The following is a 26,706-nucleotide window of genomic DNA, read 5'->3' on the forward strand; positions in this document are numbered from 1 at the left end:
ATGGAGGTGAGCCAGCAAATCTGAAAATTGGTCCAGAGTTTTATATTATTACAACCAGATTGTCAAAATTTCAAATCTTATATGACTGGTAATTTCTTAATTTGGTTTATAGGCAAATGGAGTTTCAATCCTAAAGTATGCGACTGAAAGAATAGGTAAATTATATCAAGGAACTACATTTGAATACAACCCTTGCTTTTTCTCGGCAGATCATAACACTAACCAAACTATGGTAGAAGTTTCACAATTGGATATTCTTGCAGAGAATGTTATTTGGGAAGCAAAAAAACTTGGGCAAGAGGTTCAAAATTTGACTATGGAAGTGATTGAGAAAGCGACAGAGGAGTTTGGAAAATACAAAGACAAGCTCAAGGAAATGGAGGTTAGTTTAGAAGTTGGGTTCTCATTAGAACCTGATAATAAATCTCCTGCAATGGATAAAGATGATAATAATTTTTACAGTTGTATGATCCTTCCAAATGTTGATGGGCCTTCTGTTGAAAATAGTGATCTTGTTTAGTCTATAAAATTGCCTTATATTTCAATGAGGGGGATGATAAACTAGAGAAGGTTGAGACTGAATTTGGAGATTTAGAAGCCAAGTCTATGTCTCAAATTAGAAATACTTTCACATTTGAGATTGGATAAATAATTTCACCACTGGAGAGGGTATTTATGGCTCAGTTGATTTCACCCAGTCTGGTGAGATAGATAAAAATTTTGGAGGCTGGAAACTCTTTCTAACTAGCCATCCAAACAAAGTGATTCAGGTTTACTTCCATTTATGATATGAATTTTATTTTTATTATGTTAAATGAATTGCATTCTTCATGTAGAACAAGTCTTACAAATGAAGCTTATGTTCATTACAATGTCATTTGGAATTATTGAATATGTTGTGGTGATCGAAGCCGGATTCCTTTCTTTTTTCTAAAAGATTTTGATTATTTAATTGTTGGGGTCTTATTCATTTTGACTTCATTATTTGGACTGGGTTGGAGTGGGTCCTTTCTTTAGCTTTGCATACTTACAAATAGGGTGTTTATTGAAAATATCTTATTTTTATTGGATTTTGCTCCACAGAACAAGGCTTTTACAACATGCCTAACTGGGAAAGATGCAAATGATAATTTCAATTTTGTAGTGCCTGGTAGAATTTCAATACTCTTGAAGGGTGGTTATGCCTTTGTCAAAACCAAAGCTCAAAATATACCCATTGGAGAGAAAAGAAGTCATGCAAATATTGTTACAGTGTGAGACAACAAATTTACAAGTCATGACAAAAATGTGGTGATAGTAAGGTGGTACATTTATGTACTATGGCCATGATTTGTAGTGCATCAGTTAGTCTAGGGAGCCATTCCTTGAAAATTGAGGCTAGATAGGAACAAAAGCCTTCTAGTATAGATCTTCGTGACATTGGCCCACAATTCACATCATCATGTACCATGCAACTATCAACATTAACATATTTGAATGCAATAGTAGTACCAACATCAATGTTGTTTCATCAACTTTTCACAGAATCACAACAAGTACAATTGCGTGCATAAATTCTTGTGTAATAGTCGGTTATGTGAGTTATCTCTATTTTGTTTATTCTACCTCAGAACCCACAATTGTTCTTAATTGGGATATGCATTCTAACTAGCAATGCATGATGTGTTTTGAAATTCAAGGGTCATTACCATATGAGGCATTGATGATAACAACTTTTTCTAATATAGCTCGAGGTGTGTGACCATGTTCTATGCTGAGTTTGTTATCTATGTGGGATGATCATTGCTTACATAATATTTCATTTTTATTTATTTCTTGTCTCTCCAATATCTTTATGACAAACAATTTTCTTGTGTTCTAATATTGTGTGTTAGCATCTCAAAATGGTTCCTTTTCATCAGATGGAAGGAGTATGCGGGAGAATTCTTGGTATATTCTTGCATATCATATTCATGTGAAGGGGCTCTATAGTACCTTAGACACACCTATTCACACCCATTGCTCAAGAAAAACATCAACAATATCTAGCAAAATTGTTGAAGTCACAGAGATTACAACTCCTGCATCAGTTGATCCCCCTGATGCAAGGAATCTTGTTTTATGAATGAGGTCAACAGGCTTGGTAGTGTCAGAGAGCCATCCATTGTTGACTAGAATGACCAGGGATTCTAACTTAGGGAGGGTAGGAGAAAGAATACCCCTCGGGCAATTATGAGTCCACTTCGCCCACTCACATTGTCACCACTAGTGTGGAGTACTCCAGTGAATAAAGGGATGCATAGGTACACCATTTAGAGGAGTCTACATTTTCAACCCCACCAAATGACCATAGTAAGGAATCTCTATCAATCTGCACAAATTGGACACTACCTACTCTAGAAGTACTACTCCTTGGATGCCTTACCTACCTTTCCCTGGACCATGGGTGGTCTCTCCTTAATGACCACCATCAGATTTTGGCTTATATATTTCTAGGCTTGAAGTTCCAGAAGGAACTCATGATGCACTTAATAAATAAGGCATTACATATCACCTTATGTACCAATATGCCAATGACACCTGTGGTTCCCCATTTCCTAAGTATGGTTGGGGCTACTACAATTCACACTAGTACCAATGTTAGTACAAATGTTCCAAAAATAGTTGTGGTAGCTTGTAGGGAGTCCAACAAGGAGCAGAAACCTAGAAAGATGAAAAACAAAAGTGTTTTAGAAGAAATTGTTCGAACTGGTGGCTTGCAAGTGACATCTAGTATTCCTAAACACCCTACTGAACCCACATCAATATCTTTCCTTGGGTCATTAATGATTTTCTCAACTACTTCAAATGATTTCATTTCATAAGGTACTGGCATCCTAGGTACACCTTTTGTTTCTCATTACCAAGTAATAACTAGAGGAGAAACTGTACAAAGAATTATATTTTTAGAGGAAACAACAAATTGTATAGAAAAGGTTAAATTGAATGTTGAAGATGTTGCTTCTATTGAAGCTATTGTGGTTAGGAACAACGAGGGCATTTAGAGTTAGTTAGCGTAATTTCTCAGTGTTATAGACATTTTTGTGCCCTACAACCCCAAGCATGAAATGTCCATAAACCAAGGGCTCCTAAGTCCCTAAAAGTGTTGTTCTAACCCCTAAAGGAACAAGATCAACAGATTACAGCTTCTCCCAGAAGTTCTCCATGAGAAACTACTCAGAATTGGTCAAAACAGGATCATTGCAGCTGCTCCACTGGCTAAGTGTGTTGCATCTCACCTAAATACACTGTGAGGGTGCGTTGCATTTCAAAAGTCCCTTTGTGGGGTGCGATGGGCGAGAAATGACAAATGGCAGTGTCATTCCGCGAGGTGGAGAGGCAATGGAAGCTTCCAGAATCTTCTCCTGTGACACTTGCCTCACTGAATTCGACCAAGGATGAGTAAGAGGCCCTCAGTCTCCAAGTTGAAGCAAGAACTGTGAGAGAGAAGACACTAATCAAATCACAAGCTAACTCATCCCCCTTACAGATATCTATATATGGATCCCTCATCCCAGAGATCCAGAGGCTGGAATTTTGCATATTGTAAGGAATTGTTGTTGGTTTCTAGAGACAAACATCAGATTGTTGGGTGATCTAAGCTTTGTTTGAGGTGAAGAGGGGCTTCTTTGCTGGGAGGTTGATGTTGGGTCGGAGCCACTGGTTGTAACTCCTCCTGGACCTTTTCTTTTGTATCAATAAAAACTATTTGAGTTTTCCTCCATGCTTTTGTCTCATTGATGCTTGTTACATTTGTATGGTCAATTTATACTTGATCCTAGATTGTTTATGATTATAGTTCCATGTCTTTGTATAGTGCTATGCTTCTGTGATCTTACAGGTACTTTGTGAAGCTTGGCATGCAAGGGAGCAGGTAGCTGGGGACTATCAAAGAAGAGAGGGATCGAATCGAAGGATTAGCGCAAGACAGAGGTTGGTCTTTCTGTTCCTCTCTATCTATAATTCATAAAGGAAAAACAAAAGTAGTTTTTCTCTGTTTGTTTCTAAGGTAGCTGTCACACCTTAGTGGGATAGAGCAATTATAAATAGACACTTTTCCCTCTAACAAAATGGCGTCTCCGCTGGGGAACTAATTCTTTTGTTTGTTTATCATTCTTTTTTGTTTGTTTCATAAACTTACGAGTAGCATTCGAACTGCATTTGCCATAACAAATGCAAAGTAGACAATTGCTACTTCAATCCATCTACTGGATCTGTTTATGATTTAAACAACTGATTCACAAACTATCTGATTGCCCTTGTGATAGCTCTTAGATCCTACCCTTGATTGTTGCATTACTGATTGGTTTTTATTCGGCCAAAACCCAAGAACTGAACTGCAAACTGTGACCCGGAACCTGAACAGAGTCTCGTTTCTGGCCCAACGCAGGTACTATTCAGGGATTTTGAATTTCAGCGCACTTCCCGAGTGGACAACCTGCACTGCATTTCAGATTCTCTGTGTTACAGGTGCACTGATCAGACTAGCTCTGTGCAGTTGTGGCTTCTGTGATTCATTCTTTCCAGTTCTATTCTTGAATTTTGCTGCCTGTGATCAGTATATGTCTGTTTGAAACCCCTTTTCCTTACTTTTATTCTTCCTCCTTTGTACAAAAGAACTGTAGATTTTTTTGTGTGTTTGTTGAGTCGTTTATAGTTCTCCTTTGCAAAATTAGCGTAATTGTATTGTCGTCCTTTGATTTGAATCTGTCGCAAGTGTCGATTTCGATCGTAGGAAAGAGTTTGATTGTTGTTGATGGTCGATTATCCTGTTACTATTTCTTTTGGTCTGAATTTGTAATTTTCTAGTGTTGAGAACAAGTATTCATTTCAAAATCGTAAGGTGTTGTAATCGTCTCCATTTTTTGATTTCGAAAGAAGCTTGTTAATATTTGTCGCTTGAAAAGAAATTTAGATTTGTGCATCAACTTTCTTTTTAGCATTCATATATTAAGAAAGTCGAAAACAAATACATGCATGTGCATTTGCATATAGACAGTCTGATTGGCTTGATTTAGGAAAGTGCATTTAGAGTGTGCTCTTTGCTCTTTGTGAAAAGATTATGTCTTTCTTTTCCCTAGTAGCTAGGATTTTCATTACATAAAGAGGATAAAAAGTTTGTTTATGATCTTAGCTTGCATTTTAGGAATTACATCTACATCTCGTGGTGAACCCAAAAGGAAAACTTCATAAACAAGATCAACTTAAAATAAATTCAATGAATCTAACAACGCTTTGGAACTTAACGCACAACATTTAGAAGTCTAGGCTAGAGACATATTCCGGCGTCGTAAAGCCTGGTAACTGTTGTTCTCACTGATGGTTGGGTGATTCCTCTGGACGATAAGTGCCAGTACGGACTTGTGCTCCCACGTACCGTCGAGTATATTTTGGGAGACCCCAATAGGCTTAATCCTTTATCTATAGGAAGCCGTGTTTGCCGCCCTATCGATCGCAATGCACTGAACATAGCATTCGGGAAGATTGACTGCCGTACCATAAAAAGTATTCTGCAGTTTTGCGATTGGTTTGGTAATCCCTCTACCTAGATTTCCAGAGCAGTCCCTTTCGTTCCTTTTTAGACTCCTTAACAGAAAAGGTCCATCTGAGCACTTGTCACTTCAGGCTCATTAAAAATCGAAGGAGACTAGAGTCATCTTTTGTTTTTTCTCGACTCTTAAAAATTCAAAAACAAGTTGTGTCAAAGCGTCTAAAATTCATTTAATTCGGAAACATATTTCCCCTTGATTTTTAGTTGATTAAGTAATCTGCGATCATGGAAGAAAGTCAATCGAAATCGCTAGAAAATATTTTTGATAGACTACATATGTCTGAACAACCGTCAACATCCAGGACTGTGTCATCTGACACAACAGCAGCAGAGCCTCCTGCTGCTACTCCAACGATGTTCGCTGGTCTACCATCTGTCCCAACAAGTTATCAACAACAAGCTGGAGTCCAATTAGAGACTGTTTCGACGACATTGTCAGTTCCTATTTCTTCATCCGGATTATCATCTGGTATTTCTTATGTTGAAACTCAGAAAATTGATCCAATGTGTCTTCAAAGGCCAATCTACCCTTTAAGTACTGGATTGCCACCATATGGAGGGCAATATGCCTTTTCATTGTTCCCTCCCGGAGAACAACCATATGGGAGTTTACAACAAAGTTCAGGTCAAACTGGAATTACATCCAGTGGTTGGGTACCAATACTGCCTCAACAACCAAGGGTTGTATATTCAATGCAACCAGTCCACCCTGTGTCGAATATTCCCACTATACTTGCTATGGTGACTACATCACAAGTACAAGCGCTACCTGTTGTATGTCAACCCCAACAGCCTCAGGTTGCAATACAACAACCTCTTGTCTCAACGACTCAATCACAACCTCAAGTTAGTGCCTCCTTGTTCGGAGCGACACAGGCTCAAACAAGTACTATGACTTCTCATCTTGGTCAATCATCCAGTACTGGGCAACAGCCAATGGTCCAATAACCATGGTTGATTCAATCTCAACAACCGCCATTCCAGCAATCATATCAAGGACCTGAGCAACAAGTCTTTGTAAGTAATGGGCAACCGCATTTCCAAAGAGGTTATCAACAACCATATTATAATGGTTATGCCCATCAACCTTGTCAAAGTTGCCAACATCAAATACATTATGCTGGTATGCAAAGATCCAATGCTCAAGCGATTCCATCTTATCCTGGGTATGCTTCACCTAATCTGAATCAACAGTTGCCCTTTGTAGCAACTCTAGAATTACCAGATCTAAACCGGCTGATGAATGATCCAATTGCTTATGCCCCTTGGTGGCCAGTGATTCCATATAAACTTTCGTTAGATATTCCTAAATTTAATGGAAATCCGGGTGAAGACCCGTCGAATCATGTGATGACATTTCATCTGTGGTGTTCATCAAACACCCTAAACGATGATTCGATTAGGCTTCGCCTTTTCCAGAGGACGTTAACTGGTCCGGCAGCAAAATGGTATATCGAGTTACCCAGAGCTTCGTTTGACAACTTCAGTACCCTAGCCACAACCTTTTTAACCCATTTTCAGTTACCAATAAGGTACGAAACAGGAACAGAACTTCTTACCAATTTCAAATAAACAACGGCCACTCACATATCTGATCATATACATGAGTGGCGACGTCATCGTAGAATGGTAAAAACATATGTTCCTTATCAGCTTTTAGCTGAATGGTTTATTAAGTCTTTGTTACCTTCCATCACGGAAGATGTGGCAAAAAGGGGAGTCGTCACCGAAGAGCAGGTTATCGCTCGTGCGCAATATTTAGACTTGATTTACACTCAGTCCGGCACGCTCTACAATAAAATACCTGATGCTCCTAGACCGGAATTCTCAGTTCCTCCTCCTCCTAAATCAAACAATGAACCTCATGCCAGCGATGGCGTGATTGGTGCAACAGACACGAAATCAACAAAGGCTACATCTAAAAAGGCCCGTAAGATTTCTAGTCAAAATGCAAATGAGGAACTTCTTGCCTCGGAAGTAATTGCCGTGTCGACCGACAAGGGAAAACACCTGAAGCAACCAGGGGGCAAGAAGAAAAAGAAAGGGAGAAGAAAGAAGCAGGATGAGGCATCTCCTGAAAAACCTTCTGCAAACCATTTTGGGCAAAGGAAACCCCCTGCGGGGTGTCACATATGCGATGAGGATCATCGGACGAGAGATTGTCCACATAAAGTTGAAATTAAGAAACTCTTTAAGAGTTCAAAAACCTCAGCAGTATTGACTGATCCATTTCCAAACCCGGGAACCAAACTAGTTGCTAATCAAAATGCTTCCCGATCCCAAGTGCTTATGTTGTATATCTCAAAGCAGCAAAATGATGCTTTGACAAGGAATAAAGATTACAGGAATCCACAGCTGTCAAATAACAAGGCTAATGGACAACCTAGTAGTTCAACAACAACTTTGACCAAAGTTGTGCCACCCATCATTCCTGAACCAATGATAAAGTCGCCAAAGGGAGTAGTACACAAATCGACATCTAATCCTCGTGCAAAAGTAGCACAGAATTATAATATAATAGAGGACCTGGCCCAATCGCCGTCCGCTATGTCGACACTTGGGGTACCGCAAAATTGCCACTCCCAAAAGCAAGCTTTATTATCAGCAATAGGTGAGATTGGCCCAATGGATTCCAATCTTGTGGCCTTTGATTATAAATGATATGACCCTCAGTTACCAGCTCAACTAGCTTTCCTTATTCAAGTGAAAGCCCTCAACAAAACTGTTCATCGAACAATTATTGATGAGGGGGCATCTACATGTATTATGTCAATGAGTTGCTGGAAAAATTTAGGCTCACCACCATTGTCACGATCGTCAATGATGTTAAAAGCATTTGATGGACGATCATACACTCCATACAGTATTTTAAGTAACTTGCAAGTTGAATTGGGGGGAAAAACAACAGAAATTGATGTTGAAGTAATCGACGGAAACCTCGATTACAACATCCTACTGAGAAGGCCCTGGATATATGCCATGGCCGCAGTTGTGTCAACCTACTTCAGGAAGATTGCATTTCCCTTCCAAGGAGGAATTACAATTGTCGACCAACAAACATTTCTCCCCAACAATTCACAAGTTACGGGAAGCATTCCAATGATCCATGGAAGCAATCAGTCGCTTCAAAATATTGGAGTAGGCCTCCTAAAAGACCCTACCTTAATGGGTACTTTTGCCCTACCGCCTCCGAGTAATTTGGCGGAAGTGGCCACAGTGGAAACCTGCAATATGAAATCTTCTATATCTAATGGATTCGGAAGATTCCTAAACATTTTGTCAGCATGGATCATCGCCATTTTAGAAGTATTGTAGCAATCAATTTTCTTGGCTTGGCGGGCAAACCCAAATCAATGCTCATCGAGTGTTTGGATAGATAGGTCTAAGGAATATGGCACCTCTTCAGATCCTTGGTCGCATGTACATACTACAGACGAAGGAATCATTCAATCAATGATGATAGGAGAGGCACCATGGGAAGATTACCACCATCGTTCCCTTCTTCCGGATTGTGAAGAAGATACTCCTGATGACCTTCATCATCCTTCAGTTTTTGATTTTCTATCAAATACTATAAATACGGTGGATTTCGAGGACGGTTCTTATCTCGTGTCGACCTCATTAAAAAATGAAACAAGGAGTCATGAGGATAGTTCTTTTTCAACCTCATTAAAAAATGAAACAAATCCCCTTTCCAAATCTCAAAGGTAAACCTTCATTCCAACCACCGAGTTGAATGCAATGAAGCTTGGGGGGAATGCACCTCGATTTGCGTTATTATGTTGGGGGCATGCAAGCTTATCACGAGCAGTGTTACTGTAGGGTTCAAGCTCATTAAAAAATAAACCCGCCGCGAGCGGTGTTACTGCAGGGTTCAAGCTCGTTAAAAAATAAACCCGCATCGAGCAGTTTTAGCACATAGTTCAAGCTCGTTAACAAATAAACATAAGACATGAGCAAATGTTTCCACCCACATTTAAGCTCGTTAAAAAATGAACTATTCCCCAGTAAATAACCATCGTGAATGTAATACTTCAGCTGTTAAAGCCTTGGTCGTGTTTGCACCGTCACCTCCACTTTTTCATTGGCCGATCATTCACCTCCATTTGATTGTTTACCCATTTTGAGGAACAACTGCGAAGAGTGATTTCACTAGCCATCCTTGTGACACTACCGTGATTGGAAAATTCCAAACCTTACCTGGAATCAGCTGCTACCCGTTTTATCACTCGTTCCTCAAAAGACGAGTCTCCTTTAAGCTCTTTTCAACTGACTCTTAAAATATGAAAAGATTGTCGAGCCATTGGCCTCTCCAGCTCGTTAAAGGGACAGGAAGTGTTATCCATCTTCTAGATTTTAATCTTTTTGGACCTGAGGGATTATTACACAAAAATATCGAGCGCTTGTTTTGTTCAGCTCGTTAAAAGTATCGAAAATTCATCCCTTCTGTATTGTTTTATACTTTTTCGGACTTAAGGGATTAGATGACGAAAAAGGAATTTTGGAGTTACCTTTACGTCCCTTTTCAGACTCTCTAAAATTTAAAAGGACCGAGTTATCTTTGTCGTTAAACTCGTTAAAAAGATTAATAGTGACAAACTTGTTTATAGACAAGAACGCGTTTCACTATCGCTAGGCTCATTAAAACATAGCGATGGGTTTGCCCGAAGGGAAAATTATAGAACAAGCATATGTTATCCTCCTCAAGGTTGACAAAAATAAAGAGGTACTCATCAGCAATGACTGGGGAAAATTGGGAAGAAAGCTTAAAGAAACTTTGTTGGTAGCAAGTCGCTCTTGAACATGACACTTCCACTCTGTGTCTGAGTCGGGTTGGGTTGTTTCATTCACCGGTCACATCACCATGGTCACGCCATACCATCCACATTTGGGGTTAATGCTACCAATCCATCACATCAGTGTCGCCGATATGTTCAAGATAAGTCATTCAGAGAGTTCACCTATGTCTCACCCACTACCATACATTATACTCCATTCTTTCATGACCGCCACCCTGAACCTTATATCACCAGATCGTTTTCACCTCCATTAAAATCATTTGCTCCATTCCGTGTCATTGATGTGGGATTCATTAAGGCCCTCCTGTGATGGATCACTTCTTGTTGACATCAGCTCATTATCCAAGAAGTTAATCTAGGAACACCCCATTCAGTACTTTGAAGCTTGCATGCCTCAATGGCAAGTTTCTCACTTCCAGCGACAGGTTTACATCAATGGCCTTTGACCAAAAGATTTTGCGTGGTGTTCGATGCCAAGTCCTTTATTCACACCACGTGAATTGTACTGTAGTACCTTGAGGGTCATTATCGTTATCGGTGATTCCTCTCGTGCTTGTTAACAGTTTACATCATTGATTGGTAATCAAGCGATGTCTTTTCATGTTCGACTTCAGAACATTTCTCACATGGATCGACTTGTACTTCGAGTGAAGATCGGGCGAGATTGAAGACCCCAGATCTAGTTTCATCCATCCAGGCTACGATATATATTCAGGGAAAATGAAGACATCAAATGTACATCATTGCTGCACAGATAATCATCCTATCAAAAGGATGATGGCTCTATCAGAATCATCAGTCTACACTCAGACGATTGTCTGTCCTATGTACATGAAAATGAATTTATAAATCTGAGCATGGGTATGCCCGCCTCAGCTAGATCATGAAAATATTATGAAGATAATGTATTGTATTGTATCTTATTACAGGTCTCCTCCCAGCATTGAAAGAACTTCGGATCCTCATAATAAAGCATTTCACCCGACACCAAAAGGTTAAGGGCCTCATACTTTAGGGGGCAACTGTTATAGACATTTTTGTGCCCTACAACCCCAAGCATGAAATGTCCATAAACCAAGGGCTCCTAATTCCCTAAAAGTGTTGTTCTAACCCCTAAAGGAACAAGGTCAACAGATTACAGCTTCTCCCAGAAGTTCTCCATGAGAAACTACTCAGAATTGGTCAAAACATGTTCATTGCAGCTGCTCCACTGGCTAAGTGCGTTGCATTTCACCTAAATACACTGTGAGGGTGCGTTGCATTTCAAAAGTCCCTTCTGTGGGGTGCGATGGGTGAGAAATGACAAATGGCAGTGTCATTCCGTGAGGTGCAGAGGCAATGGAAGCTTCTAGAATCTTCTCCTATGACACTTGCCTCACTAAATTCGACCAAGGATGAGTAAGAGGCCCTCAGTCTCCAAGTGGAAGCAAGAACTGTCAGAGAGAAGACACTAATCAAATCACAAGCTGACTCATCCCCCTTACAGATATCTATATATGGATCCCTCATCCCAGAGATCCAGATGCTGGAATTTTGCATATTGTAAGGAATTGTTGTTGGTTTCTAGAGACAAACATCAGATTGTTGGGTGATCTAAGATTTGTTTGAGGTGAAGAGGGGCTTCTTTGCTGGGAGGTTGATGCTGGGTCGGAACCACTAGTTGTAACTCCTCCTGGATCTTTTCTTGTTTATCAATAAAAACTATTTGAGTTTTCCTCCATGCTTTTGTATCATTGATGCTTGTTACATTTGTATGGTCAATTTATATCTGATCCTAGATTGTTTATGATTATAGTTCCATGTCTTTATATAGTGTGATGCTTCTGTGATCTTACAGGTACTTTGTGAAGCTGGGCGTGCAAGGGAGTAGGTAGCTGGGGACTATCAAAGAAGAGAGGGATCGAATTGAAGGATTAGCGCAAGACAGAGGTTGGTCTTTCTGTTCCTCTCTATCTATAATTCATAAAGGAAAAACAAAAGTAGTTTTTCTCTGTTTGTTTCTAAGGCAGTTGTCACACCTTAGTGGGATAGAGCAGTTCTAAATAGACACTTTTCCCTGTAACACTCAGTTACATTTCCCTCTTAAATTAAACATTGTAAATAGGCTGAGTTAGGGACATGGGTTCCAGGGATGAGGAAGACTTTGTGTGGGGACAAATGGAAAACAAGGGGCAGGTGGCATCATAGGATTGGCTTGAAAGACTTGGCAAGAAAACATAGGTAAGTCAACACTGACAAGGCTAAGACACATAAAAATATGGAATAAGATGGACAACTATGAAGGATTAGATTGGCTTGCTTGTTTTGTGCTAGGTTGGAAACCAATAGAAGGAGGCAGATATTTTTTTCTTAGGTAGTAGGAGTAGGGGTGTTGAAAAGGAGAAGAGTATAGCTCAAAAGAGGAGCATGGACAGGGGTTTTGTTTCCACTATTGTAAACAATGCTAGGAAGGAACTATTGGGTTGCATGCATAGAAGGAAGTAACAAGGAGAACATTGCACGTCCTTGTGCATAACTCAAGGGATGCAAATTCACTAAAGGGTGGAGGGAATCAATCCCTCGAAGTCCCTACACCAACCACCTATTTTCAATTTAATCCATGATAAATTTATCCCCCAAGCCCTAGAATATGGCTTGGGGGTGATTGGGTTGTAAGAAAAACAACATTCGGTGTAGGCTAGTCTACATATGTGTGGAGAAATCTAGTCCCTAACTCAATTTCCATACCCGGTTTAGAGATAAGTATTTCCACCATTGTTGATTTTAAGTTATATCTCTTGAAAACATCATTATAAGAATAATCACATTTACATGATGCTATGTTGTTGGGAATTTAATTGTTTCCATTGTCATCCTTATTATTTCGTGCATATCTTGATAGGAGGCTATGGGGTGGTACAGGTAATGGGTTTGTCTATTATACATGAGGTGAAAATTATTCCTGTGCATAAATTTATAATAGGTTGTATGTAGGTTACGTTATGTCTACATAGACTGTTCCTGAAGGGTATGAGTAGAAAACCACACCTCTAACCAACGTATATATTCACCTTTTCCCACCACTGATAAGTAAAAACAAAACGAAAGGGTAATATTCAAAATATGCCCTATTTCTCATCAAGGAGGTGTAAAAACTTATTAAAATATTACTACAACAATGTCGCTGGAAAAATTGCATTCATTATCGATGAGGGATGAAAAATATCTATCACTCCTTAAGGTTGAGTTAATGACTTGTCAAGGAACATTGGGTTCCTATTAGATAAGTGAGTCAAATCCTCCCATTAGTTTAATCTACAACTTCAACCTTGGAATTGGTAGACTTCAGTCCTGTATGTGGTGTTAATTTTAGCTTAACATGTTCTTTTCTTAGGACAATTACTTCAACGTTCCGTATTATCCCATTTATCAATCCATTTTATTTCCATAAGAAATCACATGAACCATTATCACATCGGTAGTAACTGAAGAAAGGACATAAACACAAGCTAAGATAAGAGAACACAATTATATGGCTCAAGCCACGGAAAGTCCCCAAGATGGGGAAAGCCATTGATCAATTATTCTTATTATTAATGTCAAATGTTCAACAGAGAGAGAGTACAATAATTCAAAGTCAAAATGACATGGAAATTTTAAGATCTAGTATCGCTTCCCTTAGACAAGTAGATGGCCCAATCAAAACTGCAATTTCAACACTGTGTCAACAAAAGGCAAATTGTACCATATCTAATGGTCAACAATGGTTATGTAATCAACAAAACAACCCCTCTTGAGCTCATAATTCTTTAGTAAATTGAATCTTGGTTAGGGCTTATTAGATCACTGTAATAACTCTTTTTCTTAACTTCAGACTTCCTTCAAGCAATTCGAATCATCCTTCTATAGTTTACACTAATTCTAGCCCTCAAACATGCTTCAAGGCCCTTCTTCTTCCATAAGACAAGGTTTGCAGCTTGCCTGGGTTGTTACTTACCTTTCGAGCCCCTTGTCCAAGCACTATTAGGCTTGTGTCCTTCCTGATGAAGCCTCCTAGTGTTGCAGCCTACCTGAAGAAGAGAGATCCCACACAAAATAGTCCCAACACACATTCTGAACTACCGTGAAGTTTGTAATTGCCTTCTTGTAGGATCTCGTCTACAAGATAGGATAAACATTGGCAAGAACATGCATCAAATTAACCCAGACTTTCTCTTAATAGCCTAAACCTTCTGCCTAAGGAACTCGGCCCATCAAACAACCCAAAAGAACCTTTCCCTTCCTTATTCGGTGGATACATCTTCTTTCTTTGACTATTTTAGAGAGGAGAAAATAAGAGATGTCTATGTATCAAAAGAGGTTGGAGGTCACTTCCATTTATAGGAGATGGAGAGGGGTTCAACTTGGTTGATTAACCTGAAACTGACCTTGTTAAATTACACATATGTCAGCTTGAATCCAAAAATATATATCTCCTTATTCAAATTTGGGAATCTTTAGGTCAATTTTGGTTATCTCGAAAAGAGGAATTCAATGCCATGATTATATTCCTCAAATAATATTCCGAAAGTGAAATTTGGCCCTAGTTTCCAATTTTAACATTGTCTTAATTAGTGAGAATTCCACCTACCAATCTATCCATCAGCATGCCATCTTATCATCATGAGCTATCTCTGTATCCCTTATCAACTCTGCTGAACACTGATGTAGATAATGAAGAAGAATTGATTGAGAGTAAGTCACAAGACCTCGCCACTTTCCACTGACAAAAGTCAATCCACATAACCAGGGGTAGAACCCTAATTGGGCTTGTTCCTAGACCAATTTTTCGAACACAATCCATCCTAGTTAGAAGGAGTACAATAGTACATGATGCATCCAACTGCAATGCTATGGTCCCTATCCACTTTTCCCAACTCATTGGCCAGATGAGAGGTACTTCCTATGAGTCCAATACTACATGGGTAGGATGTATGTTGGGGCATTCGCAGGAGAAGGTGAACCACTCATCCTATGAATCATAGAGGAAGGTGAACCACTCACCCTATACATGTGTCATCATACTAGGGTATATTCTCACAGGGGAAGTTGAGCGAGTCAACCTGTACATAATGAACCAATAGGGGAAGGTGAACCACTCACCCTAAAGTCATACATAGCTCTAAGAAGTACCCTAGGCCCCTAGGAGCTCCCAGAGCTCAATGTTCAACCAAGGCCCTCATAGTAGGGTCTTTCCATGACTCCCAACCTCTCTTTGAAGGAAGGTAAACTTGACCTTACTAAGAGGATTTGAGGGGATGCTCATAACCTACACATCCATCTTGGAATGTTTGAGCTTGATTGCTCCCTATTATACCATATCCAAAATAAGGTGGTACCTAATACCAATATGCTAGAAAAGTTCATGGAACATGAGATTAACTGAAAGGAAAATCCCACTCTGTAACAATGGTTTCCAATATGTGCCCAAATGGCTCACTGAAGAGCTTCCGCAACCAAATGGATTCATAATAATCCATGCTTACTACCTTATACATTCAGCCTCAATGGTTCTCCTAGAGTAACAAAATTCAGTGTTTGATTTAGTCATGAAATAAAGGTGTTCCACAAGAGATATGGCACTTAGATGTGCTCTTTCCATTTACCACACTTCCAATCCAACAATTCTCAACATCATATTTCAAATCATAATTAATCTTAATGAGAAACTATCCAATATATGAGTCTTAACCATAAATTGTCTCAGTGTCTTAGTATTATGGGCCATCAAATACACCAGTTTCCTCACAAATTGTCTATAACTAGATCAACAACGTCTCCATCTTATTAGACCTTTAAGCTTAGGCACAAATCTAGGTCTCTCATCTTGATTTTAAAAGTAAACTCCCTCTTACATTGATAAATGATAGGATCATCATTTGTTGGGAAGAGATCATCAATAGCTGCATCCAAACATCATATCTCCCTCTGAATATCGGGAAAGTAACTTTGTCCAAAACATAACCATTGAGCTATCTGCAACCTGATATTAATCCTTTGGACCATGTACCAAAATCATACAATCATAGTCATGTGGCTTCTCAAGTAACAAATATTTATCAAATCATCATTAGAGAATTATCACCTATCATTTCTTGCCTAATGTTCTTTAACATGATCATCCTTCTTGAAATAATCATTGGGCAAAAGGATTCATCAAGACATTTGGCTAGGGATTATATAGCTCCCTCTGAAGTCTTACATCAGTTAGTTATCCAACCTTCATGAATATGCTCCTCATCTTTAAGATGATAAATTGTCATGCTACATCAATAGTACCTCAATATTACGTATATCACAAGTACTTTTGACTGTATGAAGACACCAAGAGACTTGTTCTGAATTTTTCCTTGGAATGATCTGCTCTGTTCCTTTTGAACTGTCTGCTTCAATTTTGATTATGTCAGGGTGTCTAACCCTTATTAGCATTGTTCCAAACATCTTCTACCATAATTAACATAGTTCAAATAGAACCCAAGCAATGAATATCATATATCGAATCAAGTTATGTCAATTTACTTCTTAGCCACAAATTTTTAAACTTTAGAACATGTTATCATAGGATAGTTTCATAAGGTCATCAATATGATTAGAATATATATAACTATTGATGTACTATATTTCTTCAAAGATTCAGTGTTGTTACAAAAGAATGCGACGAATAGATAATGCACTTTAAGCTTGTTGTTGAAAAACTAACTTCTTCCCTCAAGGTTTTGATACTTTCCATTGATTGTTGAAGATGAAAAATTGTGAACACTTGTTGTGGCATAGATATGATGTTCATCACGTATTGAAATATAAATTTCACTTTATTTCTCAGTCAAATTTAGGTTATCTGGTATATAATGTATGGTGATAAAGAGAAGTGATCTCAACCATATATAATATTAGTGGCATCATAACCTCATAATCAACAATGATTCAAAGTTAACTAGCTGCTCATCAAGTCCTCTGGTCTGTTGATGTGCTACTATAATCCTTGAAGATGTCTATTGTTGCAAAATGTGTCACTTGTGTATTTTAGGATGCCTACCAAGTATATCACTAACAATTCCCTCAAGTTTGGTAATCCACACTTCACTGTACATCTCTTTTCCACAACTATACAAGCCTGAGATTATCCACAATTATTTTGAAGATCCCTCAAGGTATTTTCATACATATTGTAAGGATATGTTTTAATCAACCAAAAATAGCCTCAATCTCATACAAATTTTCTCAGCTTCAGTCTTTAGTTCATTTATGCCATAGAACCTAATCATATTTTGCAATAGAAATAGACATTCATGCTCTAGACCAACTTTAATGCCTATAATCGGTCATACCTTGAGTGATGTGTCGTTTATCTGTCAATAAGAGTGTGCCTGAAGTTTCTTTTGATAGCTTTCTTCCTTGTGATGAGGATTCATGCTTCGCACTGTCCACTGGCCCTAATGTGTTGTCACTAAAACTACCTTCACACATGCCAAGTATGAATGCCTTAAGTCTGCTACTGAAATTTTTACTCACAATTGCCATTGAACTGATTATCTTTTTTATTTTTCCTTTAGAGAGGAGACTCCCAACAAGACAAAGAAGAACTACCCATATTAAAACCTTATTGCTTCATTTCAATGTTAATTTTTTGCTTCATATTTGTTTGTGACTAAACCCTCTTAAAGTTCAAATATAGGCAAGCCACACTTGCCTTAATAAAATTCAATGTAACTCTTATTCAGATTAAGACTTTAAGAATATATTGAAGAACATATATGATTTTATTAAAGCCAAAAATTTCTACACAGATCTACAACCTCATAAATTGACCTTCGATTGTGGACTTCAATAAAGGTGCTAGAGTGAAACAATGATTTAAATCTTGGATCACATAACCATTAGTTTCAGATCAAATTATTCATGGTATGGTGTCCGTGAGAGGGTTTTCTTGATTCTTTCCTAAATAAAAAGGTTAGGATATCTGAATTTTTCAGAAACAACGCATACCTTAGAATGAGGTAGAAATATTCCTTGATGTACTAGCTCAATGAATTTTTAGCCTGTATCTTGTACAAATTTCTGATATAACTCTTCCATATCTGTCTTGAACAAAAGCGATGACGCTGCTTTAAAGAGGTTGATTACTTGCTTCCAAATGACTTATCAAATAGTTTTAAGAGGTATGTCATAGAAAACGCTTATACCAGGCCTCAGAAACCCTTTGAATAGTCATGAAACTAACCTTGAGAATGAGCGAAAGACCTCAAGAAAGAGGTTCAAGATCAGGTTATAAACTTCCATGAAAAATTGCCTAAACAAAGCTTGGATTACCTTCAAACTACTTCAGAATAAGCCAACAAATACCAAGAGATTACTTCCTGTTCAAGGGAGAGATTTGATCTATATTGAGATTGACGAGACTCCCTTGGATGCAGAGCTATATCACAGAAAGAAATCACTCTTTTAGCTCAACTTGAAAGGCCTTCAATAAACTCCGACATGGTTGCTTCCTTTCTCAAGTAAGAGGACAACTTCAAAAAGTTTTTCAAACAACAATTTACATAATATATTCATAGTGATTCTGAATTTCAGACCTATAAAGAAACTCAAAGAATTCAGTCCTCCTAAATTGATTTCAGACCTCATATGATGTGCCCATGATTGTGTTTTCTTTGACAAATAACTCGACTTTGTGTGTGGGCTATTAGATTAGCCCCTCGATCTTCTATATTAGGGTTTATATGCCACTCAAAAGTCTTCACTCTTCTTGATTAGTTTTTTGTCCTAGTCATCGTGACTATGGCTTGAGATCATGCCCAAAATTTGAGTTAATGCCGTAAGGAGCTTGGTCCTGGGTATGTCTCTATCTTTTGATGTGATGAAGGCTTATCTTTAGTGATTTCTTTGTCTCTTGTTTGGGCTTGTATTCACCTGAACTCTAAAACCATGTTAATTTTAGCTTACCATGTTCTTTGCTTAGGGTAGTTACTTCAATGTTCCATGTTAGCCCATTTATCGATCCATTTTGTTTTTGTTAGCAATCATATGAATCATTATCACATTGACAGTAACTAGAGGAAGAACATAAATGATAAATATGGAAGACAAGCCAAGAAAAGAGAGCATAAGTATATGGCTCAAGCCAGGGAGACACCCCAGGATGGGGAAAACCCTTGATCAATTCTTCTTATTATTAATGTCAAATGTTCAGTAGAGAGACAGTGTACAATAATTCAAAGTCAAAATGACATGCCAATTTGAAGATCCAATACCACTTCCCTTAGACAAATAGATGGCCCAATCAAAACTGCATTTATGGCACTCTGTCAGCAATAGAAAAATTGTGCCCTATCTAATGGTCAATGATGGTCATGGAATCAACCAAACAATCCCTCTTGAGCTTAAATTTCTGTAGAAAAATGAACCCTAGTTAGGGCTTATTAGATCACTACAATAACGCCTTTTCTCACCTCCATAATTCTTTCAAGGGTTGGGACCTTCCTTCTAGCATATCAAATATTCCTTCTAGACTATTTCTAGCCCTCAAACATGCCTCAAGACCCTTCTGCTTCCATAAGACAAGGTCTGAGGCTTACCTGGGTTGTTACTAACCTTTTCAGCCCCCTGTCCAAGCACTATTAGGCTTGTGGTCTTCCTAATGAAGCCCCTTAGTGTTGCGTCCTACCTGAAGAAGAGAGATACCACACAAAATAGTCCCAACACACATTCTGAACTACACTGAAGTCTGTGGCTACCTTCCTGTAGGATCTCAGCTTGCAAAAGAGGATAAACACTACCCAGAACATGCATCAAATTAACATATACTTTCTCCTAATAGCCTTTGCCTCCTACCTAAGGAACTCGGCCCATACAACATTCCAAAACAACCTTTCCCTTCCTCATTCGCAAGAGACATCTTCCTTATGTGACTATTTCAAAGAGGAGAAAAGAAGATACGTGTATGTATAAAATTGGGTTGGAGGCCACTTCCTTTTATAGGAGATGGAGAGGGGTTCAACTTGATTCATTAAACGCAAGCCAACATTGTTAAATTGCACATATGTGGGCTTGAATCCAAAAACATATTTCTCCTTGTCCAAAATTGGTGATCTTTAGGTCAATTTGGTCCTCTCAGAAACAGGAATTCAATGCCACAATTACCTTCTTAAAATAAGCTACCCAAAGTGGAATTTGACCCTATTTGTCTATCTTAATAGTGGTGAGTTCCTCATTAATAAAATTCCTTCGTACCACAAAATACGTAACAAATTTGAATATCTCTTCAACTGTGGCACTACGAGACTGCTCTCTCATTCCATATCCTAAACAATGGATTAATTCGTTCTTGAATGCTAATGGAAGCATTGAAAGTCGGGGTTGGCATCCCATGCAGAATAGCATACAAGTATTACGCTGCTCGCATGCTCCAAATGTCTAGTATAGGTTACTTAGAATTACATCAACGATGTATTAGTCCTCACATACCTAACTAATCATGGTAACAAGATTTCATTGTTGTATGTTCAGGCTTGAACAACATACATGCTTCACTCAAATCTTATACAAGTCACCTTGATATAGGCATCCTCAGAAGATCTCATATGATGTAGCTACATTAACTTAATTAGCAAATTATATCTACAAGTTTTGTTGCTAATGAAACTTTCATTGTGACTATGAGAATCGCCACATCGTTTGTTTGCATGATTCTGTGCACCAGTCATGAAAATTGAGTGTTTTCTCAGGTACACCTTGCTACTGCATACACATTCCCTAGTAGTATTTCCATTTGAGCATATGGTAACAATAACATGCAATTTCTTGAGTGAAAATAAGTATATTATCACCTGTTGTAGTCCAACAGCATGCCACATCCCATCACTTATTTAATCCCAATGTATATATCCATTGTCAAGGAAATTTTTCAATCTACTTGCATTGATTCATTGTACAATCATAAGGTCTTTTGGCACTACACGGTTAAATATAGGTCTCCACTCAAAACATGAATATCTATTTTTAAATCCAAATCCAGGGTTTTTAAGTCTACCTTCCCTTCAGGTCGATATGAAATAAAGTTTGTTTAAGTGTTCTATCATATTTATATCACTAAAATTTAATCATCGGGGATAGTTGGATCATTAAAGATAATGGGATATAAGCTCCATGCCAAGTTCATTGGTTTATTTTGGGTCCTGTTCCCCTGCTTTGGTACAAAGTGTGTATGTGTTAATGGAAAAATTCTGCTTTTCCTAGAATTTGCAGGTGATATGAAGAATAATATTCCAATGGCTCAATAACTTTTTACTGGGTGAGTTTGCATTAGTTTTTCATTCCATGGGGAACAATTTACAAGGTGGATTGTATAGTAAACATACAAGAAATAAAAGAAAAATGATGACATCAAAATTAGAGTAACAAATAATTAATTCAAGCAAAAGAGATACAAAGGATTAAAAAAAACATATAGAATGTTGTGAATGATGAGCTGTAAAGGGTTCCCCACCATTGTAATTTCCTACTATTTCTCTGCAATATCTCGTGGAGAATCAATTATGGAATGAAGGTGTGACTACTCCGCCTTATTTGATTTTTTAAGGGAAAACTTGTGAATTTTGATGCTTGATTATTTGTTATTTGGAAGGATAGGGGCCTGTGGTCAATGTTGACCATGCCACCCAAAAAGTGGTAGTCTAATTCACTGGGACAAAAATGCATATCCAAAAGGCATATATTTTGGCCTATTACTGTGTATTGCTACCATAGTGGATCTTTGTTATGCTAGCCCCTATTTTGACAAAGGATAATTCAAATGATAGAAATTTCCTATTTGTTATTGTGAGTTGTGTACCTTTTTCTGTGGCCATTTCAATATTCCTTGGTTCAAGGCTCAAGCATGTCCAATTTCCTAACTCTTTATGTAGTTGATTGTTGCTCATCTTATCTAGTACCTTTATTTAATATTTTCTTAACTATGAACTGTCGAGTATTCATGGAAAAATGATCTTAAAGAAACCCCATTTCTATGAGTGAAAGGAATGTGCCTCATTCATTCAAGGATATTGGAGAAGCAAAAGATTAGTGTCTTTATTTCATATCTCACCTTTTGTCTCGACAAATTCAAGAGTACCATATTGCATCCTGGACCCGCTAGAATATGGTATTATGTTAACATGCAAGATGATGGTGATGATTATTGAGAAGTCTAGTTTTTTGCAATGGTTGTCATTCATATCTCTTTGAGCCCCCACTCCTTAGATCCAAGCATGTAAGACTTTTGTTATAGGTTTCCCCACTCGAACTCCAAATTTAAACCTTTTGATATTATTTCACCCAAATGTTATAGAGGATCTATGATAATAATTTGGCATTTTTTTCGGACTTATTGATTCTCTAATGTTGTTATTAGCACAAGAGTGTCCCCTATGAATGGGTCAATAATGAAAAATCAATTCAACATTGGTTGAGGAAGGAACGAGAGAAATTCCTCTTCCCGGGTGGAGGTAAAATGTTTCCCAATGGAGTTGGTGAATATGTGGATCATATGGAAGAGTTGGTCCCAGGAATGAAAGATGGAGCCATCTGAACTGCACTTGATACTAGATGTGGGGTGGTAACATTCTGACTAGTGTCAATAGTTTTATCAAAATGAATCCAGTCTTTGATGCCTTTCTTAGTTTATATTTTCGATCACATGACGTAGTCAAGTTATGAAGGAAGTATACTCCATAAACAACAACAAGAATCTAGAGTCAAGTTAAACTGATGGATGCACCATCAACACACATGGATGATTCACCTTATGATGCTCACTACACCTGAGAGTCTGAGACAACTAGATTATCAAAAGAAAGCTAACATAAATTTTCATGTTAGAAGCAAGAGGATTAATAGGAATTGATCTAAAGTTATTTTTCTATGCATCATTTTACTTTACATAACATCTGAACCTGCTCTTGAGCTAAGTTTAATAGTAAACATTTTGTTAGAGAGACATTTCTCTTCCCTCCTACTAGCTGTGACAAGCTGGATTTATACAATTAGGCCTTGGTGAACATGTTGACATGGTACTTAACAAAGAATAGTTGTAGAATTACAGCCTTAGTGAACATGTTGACATGGTACTTAACAAAGAATAGTTGTAGAATTATAGGTCTTTTCTAGAAGTTGATTCTTAGATAGCCTTACATCTAGTATTCATTAATCTATCTGTAATTGCTATTGCTTGCCATGATATGTATATTTATGTATCTTACATGATAAATATCAAAATAATTTACTTAATGTAAATGTTCATAGATATGTTATTGGAATATGACTTGTGAGATCTACTATATAAGTATACATGTCCTTGCTTATATAAGAGAATACTTTTTGTTCATGTTGCCAGTTGGGGTGGTGATTTGCTGGATCGTGGAATTATTACAATGTCACTGGCACCCAGAGACAATCATGAAGCGCAAGTGCAGTTTGCACTTGAACAGGGTATTCCTACAATGTTGTGTATCATCTCTACATAATGGCTTCCTTATCCATCCAATGCATTTGACATGGCTCCCTGCTCTTAATGTCTCATTCCATGGAAAAAATTTGGTATGTTTGACGATACCTTCTAAATTTTCCTTGTGTTCTAGATTGTGTAATGGCTTAGAAGTACTCAGATTAACATGGATAAAGTGAGCACAACAATTTTCAAATCATTACTTGGTAAAAATAAATATAGTTTCATTCTTATTGCACAATCAATATGAATAACCAGCAGCAAGAGTATAAGTTCTACTGCAACTAAGTGTAGGAGACATCCACCCAGCACCCGGTCAATTTCTTATTCTTATTCTTCAATACTTTCCCAAATAAAAAATATTTCATTCCCTTCTCCTTATTTATTGAATAGAAATTTTCATATTCAGTTTTGATTTGATTGTTATAGTTTAGGAAGGTGTACATACTCTGTTTCTTTGGATTTGAAGTAGTGATTTTTTTATGAGAAAACACATGTTCTTAATCATTAACCACATACTAATTATTTAATTAAAGTAGTTACAATTATTTTATTTTCATTTATTTATTTCGTTTTTAGTATTTATTTCAATTCAATCAAATGTTATGGTTATGTAGCATTTTAGATTGATATTCCTATTCAGTTTAGTAGGTTTTGTTCATTGATTTAGTAAGAGAGTGATTTTATGAAAAAAATAATTTCCCTATAAGACATAGGGAACATGATCCAACTAAGGTGTTTGATTTAGTTTCATTTTATCAAAATTATCCTTGATTGCTCTTCAATTCTTTAACTTTTATGGGAGCTTGGTAGCTATTTATTGAGTGAAGTTTTGTTGATGCAGGTAGAGCCTACCTTATGGAAATAGATTGAGGACTGCAACCAGGAGGCTTTTGGGTCCTATCTAGAGCACCAGCAAACTATAAAAGTAGACGACATTAATGGAACACAACTATAGAGGAGCAGAAGGCTGACTATGATGCCCTTCAAGGTCTTTTGAATAAGATGTGCTATAAAATATACAATGAAAAGGATGACATTGTTGTATGGCAGAAATATTTGCAAAATGGTTGCTACACTACCCATGAAAAGATAGTTTACCCCCCTAAATTTGATGACAACATTGAACCAGATGCTGCCTAGTATGTTCCCATGCGGTCTTGTGTAGTAAAACCAAATCCCAACTTCAAGCAGTTAGGAGTAAGACAAACTCCAAAGTGGCCACAACATTTGAAGGTAGCCCCAAAGTGGGTCCATACATATTTTGGGGGCAATGATGGTGCTTTCAAAAATGATACAACTCAATGGGTGGCACGCATTAACCATTACAAGATAGTTGTACCTGATCTTGGAATAGATAAAATAAGAAATGTTATGGATATAAACACTCTTTATGGGGGTTTTGTTGTAGCACTGATAGATTATCTTCTGTGGGTCATGAATGTGGTTTCCTCTTATGGTATAAGTTCCTTGAATGTCTTTTATGACCGAGGACTAATTGGTACATATAATGACTGGTAAGTTTTTTCTCTCTCGATGCTATGATTAGGAAATATGGTGTGCTCAACACCATTATCTTCGCTAATACTTGAGGCTTGTGTTGTTCAGGTGTGAGGCATTTTCAACCTATCCAAGAACATATGATCTCATACATGTTGATGGTATTTTCAGTGTAGAAAGTCACAGGTAGGTACAAAATTTTCTATCAAGTGGTGCTAAATGTTGGTTTTTTAATCCTCATGACCTTGAGTGAGGAAAAAGTACATTTGATTATTGATTATGTGTATTTTGTGAAACATATATGAGATGAAATATGTTTTGTTGGAAATGGACCGTATATTAAGACTTGTTGGCTGTGTCATAATGCGGGAATGACCCCATTTTGTCGATAGTGTCAAGAATCCAGCCATAGGAATGAGATGGAATTTCCAATAGAGGGACACTGAGGATGTAAAGAATGGGGATGAAAAACTTCTCATTTGTCAGAAAAGGGATTGGAGGTCTTCAAAATATACTTCTGAATGATAAATCAAATCTTAAAATTTCAAGGCCTCTATTCCTATTCTATCCAATCAATCTGTCATTAAAGTGAGTGCATGGCTGTGAAGGTATCTATTGATAGGATGCATTTTCCAGCCATTATATATCATTTCAGTGAAATAATCCGTTTCATTTTCCCATGATGCCAAGTTATATATTCCCCTCGTATTTGGGAGATCTAATACTGAAGATTAGAACTACTATATTGAATCAAATCCATTTTTTTATCTTGAAGCTCTAAGGTGGGTAGTTAGGTGTTATTTATATTTGCAGTTTTCATTATGGAGGAATTTTGTAATGCCAAAACACTTTGCGCTGTGGTGTTTTAGAACTCTTTTATTACTTGCACTTCTTATGATACAAATAGGTGCCCAATAATGAGTTGTAAAAAGAAAAAGCCATGAAAGTACTTATTGGAGCATTTTAATGCCTATCTAGGTATAGGAAATGTACTTGCATCAGTAGAGTATGAAGCCTGAGGTGATTTTCAAGGTAAAGGGAGGGAAGAACTGAGAGCACCATCTGAGAGGGATGAATTTGGTCTTCCACATTGGAGCTTTTCATATTCTTGGTAGTCTGAGGCTATTTGGAAAGATTAAATATTATGTCCTTCATTTTGAGCTCTTGAATACATATAATCATAGCCTTAGAAGTAACCCTGTAATTACCATTTTCCCATTCTACAATGAACTTGGAATTATCCTTTATCCAAGAAAAGTTTATACCTCTTTCAACAACAATTTTTAGCATCAACAAAGTGAAAATATCTCTACTCTGTTATTAGTCTCAACCCTGTCTGC

The 26,706-nt window shown here is 37.6% G+C and overlaps 1 pseudogene; it reads left to right on the forward strand.

Annotated features, from left to right (window-relative positions):
* LOC149173213 (putative methyltransferase PMT20) lies at positions 1-25,741 on the forward strand (annotated as a pseudogene).
* The last annotated feature ends 965 nt before the right edge of the window (positions 25,742-26,706 follow it).

The sequence above is a fragment of the Pinus tabuliformis genome, chromosome 4_2 (genome assembly GCF_031772625.1).
Source record: "Pinus tabuliformis cultivar Carrire ecotype Pingquan chromosome 4_2, CPIR1, whole genome shotgun sequence".
NCBI classification, from domain to species: Eukaryota; Viridiplantae; Streptophyta; class Pinopsida; order Pinales; family Pinaceae; genus Pinus; species Pinus tabuliformis.